Source organism: Prorops nasuta, unplaced genomic scaffold (genome assembly GCF_024137725.1).
Source record: "Prorops nasuta isolate Cenicafe-Biocafe unplaced genomic scaffold, Cenicafe_Pnas_1.2 PNAS00004, whole genome shotgun sequence".
NCBI classification, from domain to species: domain Eukaryota; kingdom Metazoa; phylum Arthropoda; class Insecta; order Hymenoptera; family Bethylidae; genus Prorops; species Prorops nasuta.
The window spans coordinates 9,370,380-9,383,391 of record NW_027116801.1 but is presented as its reverse complement, the minus strand read 5'-3'; the positions used below and the strand labels follow the sequence as shown (position 1 = coordinate 9,383,391).

Genomic DNA, 13,012 nt, shown 5'->3' with positions numbered 1-13,012 from the left:
TTCTTCATCATTTTTATGGATTATATGTTAATTTTTTTATATTTATCTAAATTGTTTAAGGATATTTTTCTGTAAATAAAGTATCGATAAGTGTTTTTGTTTAATGTGTCAGAGTTCTCGAACAGTGAAATTTATAAGTGTGGAGGGAAAGGAGAAAAGTTTATCGTGTGAAGAAAATAATTATATATATATATATATATATACATTCATGATTGAGGTATATATTCAACGTTTCTGCTTGGTCCTTTTATCGAGCTTCGAGAGTCTCGGTGAGAATTTGACGGACTTCTAGGATCAAGCAGGTTACATTCCATGTGTGTATATCCTCGGTATATCCCGAAAATATCCAGGAAATAAATAGGATACGTTGAGCTGGTACATTCAAGTCGTGTCCGAAAGCTGGCAAGGACATTTCTGAAAATGAAATTCTGAACGTTGCTATATAGAGCTGAATTACCTCACGCAATTTCCTCTCTCACTTTCAAGCGTGTATTACACGATGGAAACATCAAGTTTCATTTCTCAAACTCTCGATCGCTTAATAAAAATCAGTCTGTTCTCCCTTATGCGATTGCAAGAAAGTTTTCAACGTAGAAAAATATTGCTTTAAAGGAGCTAGTATTCCAAGAGGGATTTTGGTTTTATTATAGAAAACAGCATTGGTTGGGGCATTTTTGTCAAGAGAGACGGAGTAATGAGAGAGTTTCGCAGTTTCATTTCCATCAGCGTATTTCGCGTCTGAGGGCTCTCAAAAGGAGAAAAATGTCGGCTACTTTATTGTCTCAAAACATAGGATGAGCCTGGAGGGAAGTGGGTGTATTGGAGTGGAGAGTGTTGTCGACACTTTCGCAGGTCGTTTAATCTTGCCGAGTCTCTTCGCGTCTGCTCGGAATCATAAAACGAACGGCGAGGGCTTAAACGTCTCCTGATTACCGTTCGTCCGCGAGGAAACTAGATTGTCTGAAAATTCCATTTTCTGCCCGGCGACGAGTATCTCCTACAGGGAGAAATCGGTAGGCGTTAATAGATTTACCGATACAACAATTTTGGATACCTTCTGCCGCTGTTTTCAATTAAAACTCGCGTAAATCTATATATATATACAAATATATAATGCATATCTCAGTCCCTTTCGCACTATACGCCAGATGCTTGTTGCACGGTGATATTAAAATACCAGCGAACGTAGCCGATTTACCGTTTGCTCTTTGATCAATTATCGGGACAAATGTCGGCAAATAAAAATTCGACGTTTTCGCGCGATAATGCCGAAGACGGATCTCTGCATGTTTGGATTTAAGAGAAAGAGGTCGAGTACCGAGTATACGGTGTGATATATAGATTATATACCTACTTGAGAAAGCAAATTTTTCTGCGTTATATGCGATCGTCAGTTATTTTATGTTATCGAATATTGCTGAAGGATATCATTATTGAAAAATATTTCCGATCTTTTATCAAGATGACTATAGAGGTCTACTTGAACGGGGGACAATGAAAAATTTTATTTCGATCGTTTGGGGATCGTTTTACGAAGATGGTTTATGGGTTATTCGAAGGTTTACGAATGAGAAAAACGGGAAACAGTGGAAGTTAGCGCGTGTATGCCGACAGCAATGCCCTCGATGAGATCAATGGATGATCCCGTAGGAAGGAGAAAAAGTCCTGGCAGTTTTCATAAATCTTTCCAAGGTGCGCCAGTTGCCGAAAGTACCAGGTCTGGATTTAAAAAGCGAATAAATAAGATAGTTCCGTTCATCGTTATTCCTGGCACGGCCTGCGAATTTTCCCTTGCGTTTTTCCTATAATCCCTTGGAAATCCTACACCCCGGGAGGTCAACCTCCGTGGGGCTGGATAATTTTTCCGATTGCCAGCCTACCCCTCCTCTCCCTGTTCGACCGCAATAAAGAACATCCGGAACTTGGACTAAACGTGAGGAATGCAGTATCATCCTTCTTTCTATATTATATATATGTATCTTTCTCACTCCTTGAAAGGAAAAACACTGGAAAACAATTTTCCTCTTTTTATACGAGCAACGGGAATTCTTTCGTATTTTTTCAAATCGATACACGACGAAGACTTCTCGAGCATGTAAATTTGGCAGAAGATGCGTGGGAGGGGATATTAAAAAAATTAATATTCCATGAGTTTTTCCTTTTTCGTCTATTTTTTTTCTCAAAGGATCCTTTTTGAAAGGAAACGTAGCATTAGCTGGATGTGTTTCCGTGAAACGTAAAGTGGTGCATGTTGGGATATTCTTTTCAAGTAGCTTCTCTCCTCGAGTGTATTTTCTCAGTTCTTTTCAATGGACTTTAAAAAGACTTAAGCTACTTTGATCCAACTAGTACCTTTTAATATACACGAATGGTTGAATTTAATCGGTTCCTCATAGTTTTTCGGCACGAATCCTCGGTAATATTCTAACTATTGTGTTTCGTTAAAAATTACAATGATAAGTTTCAGATAGATTCCTATACTCTACCACATTGTAAAATATTTCTGTAAAATTACAACTACAATCGTGTACAGCTTTGTAACCATAACTGTGTTTTATATAAATTTACGTTGGACTGCAAAAGAAGAATTTAATAGCAATTACTGGAAAATTGTTTTAATTTTACAAAAAATTTGTTACAGTGAACGATACAATATTTCAAGTTTGATCGTTAAATTTGATTAGTGCGACGATTGAAACAAATCAATTTTTCGGTAGGAATTTTGTTAAATTTTTTTTTTATAAAATTGCAGTAAGTAAGTATAATATTTATACAATTTATTAAGGCTTTTAAGGTTAGAAGCTTTTGTATGTGGATTTACAGCGGGCTGTTTGACATTTGCACAATGGATATTTCCAGCTCTATCTAAAACTGTGGATAAGCTTTCTAGCGTCATTGGGGAAAGTGCTGTGAAGAAAAATAGTAGGTGAAAATAAAACGTGAGGAATCTATGCTGGTGATCCTTAAGCCCAAATAGGAATGTTCGGGGTGAAAGAAGAGGAAGTATTAGCCCTATTCGTCTACGCGTGAAAGGTGAAAAGGCGAGCGATACTTGAGGGAAGGTTGGAAAAAACTTTAGTTGGGTGAGAGTTGGGTCCACGGTCCAAGAGTGGATTGATGAAAAATCGAGCCAACGGTTTGTTTTCATTCTTGTAATTAATTTCGTTGCTCTTCGAGGGCTGAAGAGGGACAGAAGAGAAGAGAAATAGTGCATGGGACAGTGGCGAGTCTGAAAATTCTGTGCTTTAGAAATTCTGTCTCCAGCTTGATGCCCGTTAAGTACAAAGTAGAAGTTCTACTTGCTCGGAGTTGCTGAAACGCGAATGAAACGAGTTTCACAAACGCGTTAACGTAACAACTTGGGCAGTTAAAGTGTTAAGTGGGATAACGTTATGACAAGGACGTTGCTTTAAGCCCGTCGAAGTGTTGAATTCTTCGTCGGAGGAACGCTCCACTGGCTATATAATCCCTGAATAGTTGCAGCAAAATTAGAGGAAGGGACGAGCTATTGCATCTTTCTGCAAATTACCTACACACTGCACCTATACGCACACACATGAGGCGTTCTATATTTAGAAATGAAAGAAATTTATGTTTTGTAATTCGTGTATACTTTGATTAATATTCTAATTCTACGTAATTCGAATATACTCGATTATTAACGATAAAAATCTCGCAAAAATTAACATCTGGTCCTTTGTTATTAAGTAGAATTAAAAATCTCTTTTTTGTGTGTTGCTCTTCAAATATCAAAAGTTAAATTTAGGGAGAGCGTTAGATTTTTCTCACTCGTGTAAACATTTTTTTTTTCGGCGAGAACCAAACAAGCAGAGGGCAGATTTGGCACGTGCGATACTTTTCCAATGAGGATTGGAGTAGTTCGACACGCTCGTCACTCGTCCATAGAAATTTCAATTGGCTGGCATCGAATACGTGGCTTCTGCGAACTTTGGTAGTTTCGTCAACCGATTTGTCTCTGCACCACGCACGCTTTGTTTTTCATCCCCTCGAACAATACCAACTTTATACCCTCATCCCCCTCTAACTATATATATATATATATATATATATAATACAGTATATCCTTTTCAACCTAGTTCACTCGTTGTTACATTGTCGCTATACAATTATTAATTCCTATAATGGTTCTCTGGATCCAAAGTTTAAACAGATAAAAAAAGTTCGACACAAATAAATCATGCCTTGAATAGTCGCAATGAAATTATTTACTTAACGTTGACAAGCTTTAATTTAAAAAAACTATAAATTTGATTTGAATAAAATATTTTTTTTCAGTATATAGTTCATGATAAGCTTGCGAAGAAAACTCAAATTTCATATCATCACGACCAATTCCCTAAAAGCTTCGATATTGATTAAGAGAGGCGACGAGCCGTTTAGTTGTAGAAAACTTTGAGCTTTTGAGGAGAAGCCTGAAAAAAATCTCGAAATTTCATTTTACAAGGACCGCTTTCTTGAGAGCATCGGAGTTGATTAAGAGGAGTAACAACTGCAGATTTGGTTGGAGAAAATAATTGTGATCGCCTTTTTAAGCAAAAAAATCCATGGAGAAACAAATAACGATGTGCTATTTAGCTGTTGTATCTGGCGTTGTTTCGGCATGATGACGTGGAAACAAAAGAAGTTTCCAGGGGGTTTATTGGCATCGGTCTTGGCATAGTTTGCAGCTCAAGACAAAGCAAGGAGTTTAAAAGCGGCGCGCGACTTCGAAGAGGGTCTTGTAGTTCCCGTTGCTGGCCGGATACCGAGATGAATAGACGGGGATGTAGTCGGATATAGATGAATACAAAAGGGAGGTAGGGTTGCGATTGGGGCTGGAAAAAAGGCCCTGAAAAACGAAATGTACGACAAATCCTCCAGGAAACGATCGACTATTATGAATAAACGCTCGGATCCGTAAGCTCTTTAAGATTTAATAAATAAAAAAAACGAAGAAAAGAAGTAAACGTTAATGCAACAGAAAGATGCATAGAAAAAATGTATACTGAGAAAAACTCGTACCTTTGGGTCAGAATAGAAGGAATATAAGATGTTACGTACAGGAGGATCGAAGAAAAAGTAAAGTTAAAGTCGAGATAAATCGCGAGTCAATCCCCGAGGCTTTTCAAGTTTTCAATGCCAGCAAATCTGGAATTGCTGGTGACTGGAGTTTAAATCATGGAACATCTCGCAACTACGTTTGAAACCTTGCGTAGGGTGTCCTGGGTGTCTATCGAGGTAAAATTCGTAGAAATAAATCTGACAGGCAGTACGTAATAAATTGGCGAGGTTCGCGCTGCGCGTTATTTCGACTCGGCGTGGAAGCACGGTTTAAAAATAAAAGTTAAGACTGGTGGTCGAGTTGGCGAGTAACGTCTGGCGGAGGCAGCGGACGCTTTCTACGTCATAACGCCGTCGTCGACAGCGGTGCTGAATGTCTCTCGACGTATATATAAAGTTGTCGCCGGTACTCCGACGTTTGTCGTTCTCTTTAACGGTATCCCGCGAAGTAGTACGAATAAACTCGAGATCTCACACGTGACGCGGCCGAGTAGCCACTCGTGGCAAACCAGAGAGGACTTCCTCTTCCAGCCTTACCCCGGCTCAATTACGAGACCGAGACCGGAAACGAAGTGTTGAACTTCAAAACCCGCGCAATTCACGCTACTTCGGCTCTCTCACCGCTGCAGGCAACTGGAAACTTTGAAAGCTCCTCGTGGAGAGAAATTGTTGGACAGGAGTACACATCGATACGAAATAATAATATGTTATAAACGAGCTTAATAGTGTTTTTGCCATGGAGAACAATTTTCTATCTCTCTCTTTTTTATTTTTCTTAAAACGAGGAAAGTTGGGCTGAGTTTTGAGGAACAAGCGACGAAAGTATCCTGTTAAAAATATATCATTTTAATTTCTTCAAAACATATCATACTATGAACAGAAGATACGAAAGTAATTCTTGCGAAAAATTGACAAAACGTGTAGTAATTGAGAGAAGATTATTTCAATTAAAAAAAATATGGAAATCATTTTTAGGTAAGCACTTTTAATTGGAGGAACAAACGACGAAGCGATTGTGTAATATATATATATATATATATGGTATACATAGTATTAAGAGAAAGAGATGTAAAGGGGCGTATAGGGTTTGGCAAATTGTACGCACCGACAGCTCGCGATAGTCAGGGGTGTTTATAATTGTTGCGCTCTCCTGTGTTTACGTGCTGGCGGTGCCTGCCCTTCGTAGCGGTGGCTCCCCCAAGGCCACTCCGCCAAGCTTCTTCGCTTCAAGAGACACGAAAGATTTAGCCCGACGCTCTCCTCGTGTTTTACACTCGGAAAATTAATAGTTGCGTGGCTCGAGAGTTTGTGTGCTGAATCAGAGCCGAAGGAACGGGCAAAGCGCGAAAAGCAGGGTGAGAAATGTCTGAAAGAAAATGACAAGTTGAAAGAAAAAATGCTGCACACAGTCGAGCAAGAAGTTAGAAGCAAGCTCGAGGGAATTAAATATTTCATTAATTGTGGTGACACTGTGGAAGGTAGAGTTGGTGAATGAAAATGTACAACGTTTCAGTTTTCATTGTTTGGATAGAGGGAAATCACACGAGCACGGTGAACAATGCGAAGTACCCTCTCATTGTTGCTGATTGTCCGAGTACGAGAGGGACAATAGCGATTTCTTCGAAGAAACTGGGATTGGCTCTGATACGAAGCAGCAAAGGAAACTAAAAGGAAAAAGGAAGGCTAAAACAATTTTTCTGCGAGATAAGCTGAGCGAGAAGGGTAAACGTGTTTGGACTGGAGAAAAATTGAGCAACGGACAGAAATTAGCTAATGACGAGATGAAAAGCAACAAAGTATTGTACATAGTATATATACTAGAGAAAATATACGGAAAGACGATGCTTTTACCTGGCTAAAATAACAAAATCAGATGAGTTATGTAATAAAGAGTAAATTAATAAATAGGAGAGAGAGAGAGAGAGAGAGAGAGAGGTGGTTTTTGTTTCTTCGTATTATCGCATCGAAAACCAGAAGAAAATGTAACGAACGAAGAGTCAAGAAAGCGCAACCACATGCCTCGAATGATAAAACGAGCAAATTGTAATTGATAAACAGGAAGAGTCGTGAGTATACGGGAAAGTGCAGTAGGAAAATTTCCTGCTGCGCCGTAAAGCGAACTTTATGGATGCAGAGTCAGAAGAAGCCTATTAAGTGCAGAGAAATGTACATAAAGTGTACAACAAATGGAACTGTATAGGTGCGCTGGGAGAGAGAATCGAGGAAAGAAAACAGACACGGAGGTTCTTAAAGAGGGGGGAGATGAGGGTTGAGGTAAAATAAAGGTGAAATAAAAAATGAAGAATCCTTGAAGGCGCGTATATATATATGTGGCAGGAAATAATAAAGGGACTCGAGATTCTGGAGGAGACAGTGCTGTTAAGGGGTAGGTTGAGGGAGGGGGAGATTATGGAGGGATGGAAACAAATATCATAACGCGGTATCCTAGGACCCCTCCTGACCACATAGCACCATTGTTCCTCGCGCGAGAGACAGGATACAGGATACATTTGGAGATCTCTCGAGGCTCGCGCAGGAGTTCGAGCTTTTACGGCCTCGCGATAAAGATTAATGCGAGGCTACATTTATGCACACGCGCGAATATATTTATACCTATTGTTAGTGAGTTGCACCTGGACTGGAACTGGTATGCATTGTACATGCTGAAAATACAAGCACAGGAGTTCCCACACGTCCCATTCGTGTCATACGGTGGTCGAAACCTCGCTGTGTTCTGAAATTTATCTTACATTGATGTTAACGACACAGATTAAAGAATATAATGTCTGTATTTCCATACGTCTCTCTTCGTGACAACCCTCGTAATGCAAATCTGTCTCCTTTGCTTATTCTTTACCCCCACTTCTCTCTTCAGAAAGACTGATACTGTCATAATTTAAAAGTTATATATATATATATATATATATATATGCAGGCGCGCGCTTCACGTTTATTTATTTTATACGATTTTTACACCAAATGAACCAGCCATATTTTCGACAATAAATATGACAAAATTCCCTCTACCTTTGCAATATTGTCGCGCTTGCCCATGTCCGGTTCGCGGAATCCCCCTCGTCAATAGGATTTTTGCCAGGGTATAATTTTACGATAAAAACGCAAGCGTGGAGAACTACGAACAATACGTGTCACATTGTTAAATTAATGGTCGACCGAAAACTTGTCAGAACTGGCAAAATACCGAAGACACATTGGACCACCGTTCAATAAAGTAAAATTATGACTGTTGCTATTGGTTTACGTGGATTTATCTCGATGACCTTACATATAAACGCGACGATTTGACATTATCGACCAACGAATCGTTTATCTCAAATTACAGGGACCATCGATTTATTGGATATTTTGTGTTTCTTTTCAGAGGTATTTTTCTTGCATGTATATATACAATATCGTAAATGATCCACGTTGGGGAGAATATTCTTGAAGGATCTCTGGTGAAATTTTGAAGTATTTGAAAAGGATTCGGGTTATTGGGTACAGAGGGGCTCGGTTACACGGTGCATTTGCTTCGTAGTGGATTTTCGTCTTACTTCGGAAGGGAGCGAGCGTTAAAGGTCAAAGAGGATGTCCCATTGGTGATAGCTGTGTACGATATACATGATTGGAGGAAGAAAGGTCCAGTGCACTGCATAGAGCTTCCCTCGAGTTGTTTCCTGTCTCGATATATCCGATTCGATCATGTCGGTGCCTGTACTGTGTACTTGGATGCAACGCGCAGCACAGGAACCACTTATATTTGTGTTTATTACGTCGAGATGTGACGTCATTTCCTGGGGGAAGGGGCGGAATAGCCTCATCACCATCCCATAGTCTCCACCGCTCCGTGTCCCCTCTTTGAATACAGTCAAGTGAACAGCAGACTCTTCTACGTCCCCTCCCCCTTTTCCTTCCTTTCATTTTCTTCACTCTTTCCCCATTTTACCCACGCTTCGCTCTTCTACCCACCCCCCCCCCCCCTTCCTCCTTATTCCAACAGATTTTTTTACTTTTACTCATCATGGTACAACATTGTTGCTTCTCTCATCATTCCTTAACCTCCCTTATACCCACAATCCAGTTTTCTTAACGTTGCAAACTCATGAACAAAATCAGAAAAATCAACTGGACTTTTATCGAGCTAAACGTTGCTGGGACCCTTCGTCCTCAAGTTTTTCACCATTTTATCTTAGGCATTCGGGAATGTCCTGGTCGAACATTCTTCACCTTTTCACCAACATATTGGCAATATTCGTGTAGATCGGAAAACGTGGGAAGAGAATGGCGACGAGAAACGTAAATCCCACCACAGTGTATTCACAGACGTGTAATAAATCGTGGTAGTAAAAGGAGTTCGTGCATCATTCAATCCGTTATCACCTTATCGATAAGTTTAACTCTTTTAATACTCCCGTATTTTACCACTTACAAATCGTCACGAGAATCATTGCTGACGTTTCGTAAAATTTACTACATAAATTACTCTCAACTGTGTTATAAAGGGGTTTTCAGTGACTCTGGGCTAAATTTTAAGAGGTTGTAAGGGTGGTAAAAAAGAAAGTATTTTTGTCAGCAAACCTTTAGTGTTAAACGAGTGCTAAACTTCTTCGTTTATCATTATCAATACAATTGATCGTCGTATATTTATTCTAATCTCTCTTGCAATAGATTTAGGTTCGTTCGGAGAGGGTTGGCTAGCTGTTTTTTCTCTCACAACCGAATTAGATAACAAGGTTACAATAAATTTTGATTTGTCCAAAAAGGCTCTTGTACAGGATGTTACCGAATGATTCGTAATGGGAATATTGCCTATCATAATGTATTACAGCAATCAATTTATCAGTATCAGCGATTTGATTTGTCATCATGAAATAGTTTCTGGACCCCTTAATCCAATTCGCAAGGTGACACTAATGCCACTTACATCAATGATGCTAATCTCTGAAGTTTTCAAATGCAATGATAAGCTCTTAGTCCAGGCGAATTACCATTTTGACTGGATTTAAGAGGTAGAGCTCTAAAAAAATTTTTAATCGGTCGGGGAAGTTGTAAAGAGTAAGTTGCTATGAAGCTCCCACGCAGAAAAGTGTGCTTCCTTAGTAATTAATAAAAATGTGAAAAAATCGCGAAAAAGCAGTGTTATTCTCCAAACATCTATGTTTCTAGTTTTACCTACTCTGATAAATATTGTAGCGATTCTCATTTTAAACGATTAAATACCAGCATCGTCACTTACATTCTTAATTTTCCAAGAAGACTAGTAACCCTACGGCAACTTATAGTTTCATACATAATGGGGATCGAGCCGAACAAATGTATAATAAATATTTGTATATGGTATATATATGTAGGTCTAAGATTTTGTTCGAAAAACCCTGTTTCTTCCATAAAGCAATAAATACATTTTTGTTATTCTTTCGTATACCTGACATGGTCAGTACGAGTCTCTTTATGTGTCGAGCTATAAGTTGCCATAAGGTTATTAGCTTTCTTGGAAAATTAAGACTTAAGGTCATACTAAGCCACAATGCTTGTAATTAATCGTTTAAAATGGGAATTGCTACAATATTTATCTTAGTAGGTAAATCTAGAAACGCATATGTTTGGAGAAAAACACTGCTTTTTCACGATTTAATTTTTTATTAATTATTAATGAAACACACTTTTCTGCGTGGGAGCTTTGTAACTTCTTGCTTTTTACAACCTTCCCGATCGATTAAAATTTTATTTAGAGTTGTACCTTTTAATTCTACTTTGATGCCTTTTTTGGAGTAATTCGGCTGGACTATCTGTACAGTTCTTGGATTTAATACAATCAAATATTCGAATGTTAATGTTTGTGTGAGCGTCCATTAGCAGTGTGAAAGTGATGTCTAATAATCGAAGTGCGCTTTATTCCATTGGAGAATGCTCCAGTGTCCCTGGGTTTTCTCTGAAAATTTATCGACTGGTTCCACGAATCCAATTGTACGAATGCACTTAGCAATTAATGGAACAGTACCTATATCCACCAATTTCGATCCTTCGATATGTTATTCGACCAGCAGCTGCTCATATAGCACCCAAGTAACTTAAAGACATTTTTTAGACGCTTTTTAGTCAATTGGATAACTAGAAGATGTCTGTGAGACAGCTAAAAGTCACGTGTGTTGTGTATGTGATTGGCCAAATTCTATACCTATACGCATACTGTAACGGGTTAGGTTTCATTTACCTGTTAAAAGACCTATTGTCTTATTGGTAGTTTGACTGCACGTTCCCCGCTTCCTTCAATCAAAAACGGGCCAGCCCCTCATTTACCTGATGTACACAGCGTCCTCAGAATTAGGGAAAACTGCGTACATACCTCGCTTCAGTTGGAATATAGTAACCGGACAGTTAAGATCTACCAAAACTTTTCTTAGTCTATCGGTTAACGAACTTATAGTCAAATAAATCGAGATTCCTTTAAATATGAATTCGTTACGTACGATTTTCCGCGAAATATCACGAAAATTAGTGACCAATCGAGACATCCATACGTGCACGTCGTTGCTGAACTACAGCCCTGGACCTCTCACTCAGTTTACCGACGATGAAAATATCATGAAGGAGGCCGTTGCCAAATTGGCCAAAGAAGAGATTACCCCACTCGTGAGAAAAATGGAGAAAGAGGGTAAGATCGACGATGGGATATTGCTGAAGCTTTTCGAGAATGGTTTGATGGGAATCGAAATACCATCGGAGTATGGCGGTACTGGCAGTAACTTTATGACGACAATTTTGGCAGTCGAGGAAGTAGCCAAAATAGACGGTGCTGTGGCAGCTTTGGTTGACATTCACAATACATTGGTCAACTCACTGATCATAAAGGTGGCTTCGAAAGAGCAAAAAGAAAAATATCTACCCAAGCTGGCGCAGAATTACGCGGGAAGTTTTTGCCTAACGGAGCCGGGTTCTGGATCGGACGCCTTCTCCTTAAAGACCGAAGCGAAAAAAGATGGCAATGACTACCTCATCAATGGAACTAAGATGTGGATCTCCAATTCCGATATCGCTGGAGTCTTTTTAGTCTTTGCAAATGCCAATCCCTCGGCCGGATACCGTGGTATCACTACGTTCTTAGTTGACAGAGAATCCCCGGGCCTTACGGTAGCTAAGCCTGAAGATAAACTGGGAATAAAGGCTTCTGGTACCTGCATGGTTCATTTTGACAATGTCAGAGTTCCAGAAAGCAATATTTTAGGTGAATTTGGTCACGGTTACAAATACGCTGCGGGTTTCTTAAATGAGGGAAGAATAGGAATTGGCGCTCAAATGGTAGGAATCGCTCAGGGATGTTTAGATGCAACGATTCCTTATACCTTGGAACGCAAACAGTTTGGGCAGGACATCTTCTCATTCCAGTCTATGCAGCATCAAATAGCTCAAGTTGCAACGGAGCTGGAGAGCGCCAGATTATTGGTTTATAATGCAGCTCGATTGGTAGAGGCCAAAAAGGATTTTATAAAGGAGGCTGCTATGGCAAAACTGGTTGCTTCTGAAACAGCTCTAAAAGTCACTGCAAAGTGCATCGACTTTATGGGTGGTGTTGCCTTTACCACAGATTTTCCTCAAGAAAAGTTTTTCAGAGATTGCAAAATTGGAACGATTTACGAGGGTACGAGTAATATGCAACTTTCTACGATAGCCAAATGTCTTCGCAAAGAATATTCCTAGGATTAACTTAAGCTTATGTTTTAATCGAAATTTGTGCACATATATATACTTTTTTAAACACCTCACATCTAATTAAGTGTAAAAAAAATGTAGAAGCTGATTAGTTTCTGTAAATCCCTCCCATTTCACCCTGTGCTCATTGTAAAGACCACGTACGTCACTAATTATTATTTTGTAAAGGACATTGGTCCTTAGAAATAAGTAGTCGAGCAAATTATTGGTCGACGTGGCCCAATTAAGTGCGGGCATAGTA

The 13,012-nt window shown here is 39.3% G+C and overlaps 1 pseudogene; it reads left to right on the top strand.

Moving 5' to 3' along the window:
* Positions 1-11,514: 11,514 nt before the first annotated feature.
* LOC136772388 (short/branched chain specific acyl-CoA dehydrogenase, mitochondrial pseudogene) lies at positions 11,515-12,759 on the top strand (annotated as a pseudogene).
* The last annotated feature ends 253 nt before the right edge of the window (positions 12,760-13,012 follow it).